Raw genomic sequence first — 6,373 nt, 5'->3', positions numbered from 1 at the left:
ACCCCCAGTACCTCAAAATGTGACCTTATATGGAAGTAGTGTCCTTATGGATAGAACTGATTAAGATGAGATTGTGCTGGAGTAGGGTGGGCCCTTAATCCAATATGACCAGGGGCTTTATAAGAAAAGGAGGTAGAGACACACAGGAAAGATGGCCATGTGAAGATGCAGGGAGAGGTCTGAGTTGTGCTTCCACAAGCAAGGAACACCTGGGGATGCTGGAAGAGGCAAAGAAGGACCCCGCCCCTAGAGTCTTCAGAGAGCATGTGGCCCTCCCAATATCTTGATTTTGGATTTGTAGTCTTTACAATTGTGAGGAAATACATTTGTGTTGTTTTTAGCCACCTGGTTTGTGGCAATTTGTTATAGTAGCCCCAGGAAACTAACATGGGGGTGAAGTAGGCTAATGTTAAACCAGGTTGGAGAGTAGAGCAGGCCAGGCCCCACAAGGCCTTGATGATCTTATTAAAGGTGTTTCTCTTAAGAGCAATAGCCAGCCAGAAAACTTTTGTTTGTTTGTTTGTTTTTGTTTTGTTTTGTTTTTGAGACGGAGTTTTGCTCTTGTTGCCCCAGGATGGAATGCAATGGCACCATCTCGGCTCACTGCAACCTCCGCCTCCCAGGTTCAAGCAATTATCCTGCCTCAGCTTCCGGAGTAGCTGGGATTACAGGCATCCACCAGCACGTCTGGCTAATTTTTTGTATTATTTAGTAGAGACAGGGTTTCACCAGGTTGGCCTGGCTGGTCTCAAACTCCTGACCACAGGTGATCCACCCGCCTTGGCCTCCCAAAGTGCTGGGATTACAGGCATAAGCCACAGCACCCAGCCCAAAGAACATTTTTAAGCAATGAGGCAGTGATATGTAGGTAGCGTGTGAGGGGATCAGATTCACCTTTAGAAAAGGTCACCCGGACTTCTTTAGTGAATGAATTGGAAGGGGGCAAGAATGATAGGCCACCAACGTTTCAAATCATTGATGTATCAAAATAGTCACCCAGCTTCCGGTTCCCAGCATCGACTACGACCGGGGTTCAGTGCTCGGGTGAGAAGCTTGTGGCATCGGCAGATTCAAGGCGATTTGAGCTTTAGCTAGGATGATGGAGGTTGTTTGCAACAACCGTCTGGGCTTCAGGTCCGTGTTAAATGTAACACGGATGACACCACTGGAGACCTTAAGAGACCTAAAGAAGCTGATTGCCGGCCAAGCAGTCACCCGTTGTAAAAAGATTATCCTGAAGAAGTGGTACATGATTTTTAAGGACCACGCGACTCTGGGGGACCGTGAAATCCATGATGGGATGAACCTGGAGCTTTATTTTCCATGGATTAGAATCCTAATATTTCTGCTGCTCCACTGTCCTCTCTCATCCTCACATCCTCACCTCCAACACTGGTATAGATGCTTGTTTTTAAAAACTCACCCAAGACTTAGATGTGGCAAATATATATGTACATATACATATAATATGTATATATACATATTTAAAAATTGAAAAAACAAACAACAAAATAGCTATCCAATTAGATCCTATTTTCCTTTCCAGCTACCATAGATTAAAGAAATCAAACTTTCTGTATTCATTAATATTGGACAGCTGAAACAAACTTTCCCAAACTGTGTTCCAAGAAACCCAAGTTCTAGGAAGTCTGTTTTGGAAAATATTCCATGGCCAAATAAATTTTGGAAGTTCTAAGTCCCTTGGGAGCTTTCTTCTTTCTTGGAGAGTCAAAACGTGCATTAACATATTAAAATCTCTAGGAAGTCCTGCGATAAAGAAAGAGTATAGCTCCAATTCTCAAATGTGTTTGATTATGAAATATCCTTGGGCCAAACCCAAACCAAACATGGTTGAGATTACCTGTTAACATTCTAAGAAATTCACTTTTGAAAATGCAGGGCAGAGAGGTTTTTAAAAATAATCTTTTCATTTCCTCACCCCACTTTTGGAGCCAGGAAATTCTACCCAATATTTAGTTTAAATTTTGCTCTGCAGTTTTTCTCTTGCCTGTGTTCACGGCCCACTGAGGGATAACTGCTGACAATCTGTGAAGTGATGGTTATTTTGAAGCTCAAATCTCCCTTCCCCTTCTCTTCTCCCATCTGGGCGTCATTTGAGAGATCTGCCCTGAAGCAATTCTGCAAGCAGGGTGTGGAGAAAATATTTATGAACCATTTTTAAAACACCACTTTAAAAAACATGGCATATTCAAATGTGATGTGAAACATATATCCCAAACTTCAAAATGTTGGTCATTATCACCAATACAGAGAATGTTATACCTGGAAAGGAATCTAGGAGTCATTTGGTTTAAAATGCTCACTTTGCTCATAAATAAACTAAGGTTCAGAAAGCCAAAGAGAACAGGCCAAAACCACACAGCTGATCCTATCACACAGCTGGAAGGAGATCAGAGGTATTCAATCCCAGGCCCACTTTCTTTTGAATATATATTCTGGGGCTTTTAAAAAACTTACTGAACTCCTGGCAGCATTTGAATCTAGATATTAATAGTCAATATAAAGATTATCAAAAAGGCATTCCAACTAATTCAAGAATCTCAACCAGTACATACCTCTTTTTGTGAGTGAAAGTAACCAATTCAGTAGAAAAAAAAAAGGGGGAAGGGTAAATTTGTAAATAGTAAAAATAATAGCCTATAATTCAAGTTTTATGTTCTCGTTATCTCTGTTCCACAAACATAATTTTCTTGAAATTATTTAAAAAATTCCTCTTGACACTTTCATGTATTTATTGTAAATTCTTTATTCTTGGTGTAATTTTTTTCTTGTAAACAACAAAATATTTTAAAATGTTTCAAACGATAAGATTTTTTAAATGACTCAGAAAAACACCTCCATTGGCTTTTCTTTTTTATTCTGTCTCCTTCCCTTCCATCAAGTATCTGTAAATATAAAGCAGGTAGAAAGATACCTCCCAATTGGTACCACACATTTAAGGCAGGAAAATTATGTTTTACTATCTCCACTCTTTATAGTGTTATCCTACTAGTGATCTTTATTAATGCATTTATGGAAGTAGATTTCAGTTTGCCCTGTCATTGCTGTCTGTCCCACAGAGACACATATTTTGCAGACATGATTCTGTACCTAAGCAGCAGCCTTTCAGACACTGTGATAGGTAAAGGCAGAAAGAAAGATGGCACCAGTACAGATGGCTTTGCCCAGAGTGACTTTGAGCTAGGAGACCTGAATATGATGCCTTTGCTGGTGAATACATCTTGCAGACACTTCAAGAAAGGTAATGCTCATGCAACATGGCTCCTTCCCTCAAGACATATTTTTTGTCTTATAATCAACTCAAGAAAAAGCGATCTGTTACAATATTGAAGCATAAACAGGCTAAGGAGAATCTTGAGACAGTTGTTCAGTCCTTATTTCTCCTTTTTAGGGAAGTTTAAAGGATAATTTTGGCTCTATGCTATATTCTACTTACTAGCTAATTTTAGAACCTAATCCACACAAAATACATTTCCAGGTGTAATTTCCAGATTAAACAGAGTGACACTGACTCGGTACATCTAGATTTACCTCTCCCCACCCAATTCTTCTCTGCCCATTTTGCTTCTTTTGTTGAGACAGTCAATTGATATCATTACACTTGGGCTAAACTAAAAACACATCCAGCTCCCAGTGTTCTCTCATCTCAGAAAACAGATAAATCTTTTAGAATGCTTAGGGAGCTGGCTTCAAAATGCTGCCACTCCTTTGATGATAGTATCACAAAGAAGTTAGAGTCAATATCCTTTCTTTAATTCAGGAGACAGCTTGATGTAGGGCAAGATTGAGAAACTAAAAAGGGAAACAACAGTCTATATCATGATCTCACCATGTATTTGCAGAGAAACCTTGGATGAGTTTCTTTATCTTCATGAGTTTCCATTTCTTCACCTGTAAAATAGGATTGATAAAATGTTGAGAAGAGCAACTGAAGTTTTACAAAATATCCTTCATGGTTTCTGGCATATCAAAGCTCTCAGACTTTACCTTCACTTTTCTGGCTCCTTTTGAATTCAGCATTCAATCCATGGTAGCTTCAGAAATCAAATGCCAGCTGTGTGTCTAAAAGAAAGTTCTTTGTGATGATTTAACCTAAAAGAATCTCTCATCCAGAATCTATTTAATATCTAGGGTTCAATGAAATGCCTTTAAAGCAAAGCATTGAGGGGAAAATACAGAAGAGAAAAGAAATGCACTCCCTAGAATGTCATAGTAGGGGCTATGTCCATGCATAAGAACGTAAGATAAAATCAAAATATTCAGTCCAGCATGTAGGTCACATCAATTCCACTGTTACCTACAGACAAGAAAGTCATGGGGATATTGGACAAACCTGACAGGCAATAAAATGTGATGGTTAACAGGAAGTCAAATACAATTATTTCCAGTTCTGGCTCTGAAATACACTAGCTGCACCATCTTAAGTAAGCCATTGTGTTTCTGTGAGCTTCAATTTTCTCATCTGTGTAAGGAAGGTAATAGTATCTAATTTATGGGGTTGGTGTTGTGCGTAATAAATATTGTAATCAATACATAGTGATCTGCACAATATCAGGCAAGGAGCAAATGTTGAATAGATGGAATCAATTATCATTGTTCTTCTTTTTTCTTTTTTTTCTAAACACTTAAGGTCAGGTCTGAATCACTTCTAATCAGAGTTTCTGCCCTCCGACACTCAAAAATGCATAACAGGAACCCAATGATTGGGTACAGAAACAAACAAAAGAAGAAAAAAATGTTAGTCTCTGATGAATCCTCCCCCTCCATTAAGCAGTCAGGAAGTAATGCGCTGGGTACTGGTAGGGTGGGACAAATCCAAGGAAATATTTCCAGCTGTCAAGACATCCACAGTCTATGCCCTATGGTCTTCACACATGAGATGTGAATGTTGTAAAGTATGCTTATTTCAGCTTAATTGCCAATTTTTCTTCTAGAGCAAAGCTAAAGATACTTAGGCTTGTGACCAGTGGGGAAGCTTTTATCTTCATCCTAGCCAATTGGCTGGCCTGACAATAATAGCACTTTTCAATGTCATTCTTTTTTGATATCTAGAAAAGATAGGAATCCTGGATTTGTGTTCAGTGAAAAGTACTTAAAGTGAAATCTACCAGATGTACCAATAGTTTCCTGGGTAAAAATGAAGTACTTTTTTCAGAGGGTCCTCTAGTTTTTCTTTACTCCACAGGAACATCAGCAGGAAGCTGTAAATCATCAGGATTGAACATCTCAGCCCTCAGTTTAGAGCAGCACAGGGGTTAGCAAATAAGATGAATGTGATATGGCATGAAACCAAAGGGAAGCATTTATGATATTACTGGTTTGTGTGAATATCAGTTGGGAAAGGAATATTTGAGGAAAAAAAATCTAATGAATGAGCTAAAAACCCCAAATAGTTAGCTGTTGCTGATCCTGGACTACATGTTATAGAATCAATGATGAAAAATATTTTAATCTTTTTACATTTTTTTAGAAGGTATATATGGGTATGCATGTTATTTACATGTGTGTGTGTGTGTGTATTAATACATTATATATATAAAATATTTCATTATATATATGTATATGTGTGTATATATATATAATTTGACACATTGGGGAGGCCAGTATAACATGTAATTGAAGTATTGTGAAAATATGGAATTGATTAAATTAAAATTAGAATGCCTCTGCGTTTTGTACACAAATGTTTACTGCAGCTTTATTTGTGATTGTCAAAAACTGGAAGCAATCCAAACATCTTTCAGCTAGTGATAAAGAAAAGTGGGAAATCCATACAGTGAAATACTAGACAGCAATAAAAAGAACAAATTAGTAATACCCACAACAACATGAAAAAATCTCAAAAGCATTAGGCTGTGTGAAAAATGCCTTGAGTCAAAAGGCTGCACACTCTATGAATCCATTCATAGAACTTTCTGGAATAGGCAAACCTCCTGGGATAGAGCATTGATCAGTGATTTCCAAGAATCAGGAGTGGGAGTAGGAGATTGTCCACAAAGGGGCATGGTAATTTGGGAGGAGGTGTTATATATAGAACACCATAGAACTGTATACTAAAATGAACTTCACTGTGTATAAATTATATCTCAATAAAAATAAAATAATGCCTCTGGGCTCAACACAATTCCTTGAAGGAATGTACCTTTAAATAGCTGAGGCCCCTATCTGAGGCAACCTCATTGGCTAAGTGAGGCCTTGTTGAGTTGCTGGCCTACCAGGCCTTAATTGCCTCCATGTAGCCTCAGCAAACAGCCATGAACATCTGTGAAAGCAACAACAATACCCTCCTGAAACATCAACTTTCTCTCATCTTCCATGTTGAGTTCCCCTCTTTTTTTTTTTTTTTTTTTTT

At 38.2% G+C, this 6,373-nt stretch overlaps 1 pseudogene; it reads left to right on the top strand.

The window, feature by feature from the left end:
- The first annotated feature begins 1,096 nt into the window (after positions 1–1,096).
- On the top strand, positions 1,097–5,031 carry LOC115899596 (annotated as a pseudogene).
- Positions 5,032–6,373: the final 1,342 nt, after the last annotated feature.

The sequence above is a fragment of the Rhinopithecus roxellana genome, chromosome 1 (assembly GCF_007565055.1).
Source record: "Rhinopithecus roxellana isolate Shanxi Qingling chromosome 1, ASM756505v1, whole genome shotgun sequence".
NCBI lineage: Eukaryota > Metazoa > Chordata > Mammalia > Primates > Cercopithecidae > Rhinopithecus > Rhinopithecus roxellana.
The sequence above is the reverse complement of the archived record's forward strand: the minus strand, read 5'-3'. Positions and strand labels throughout refer to the sequence as shown.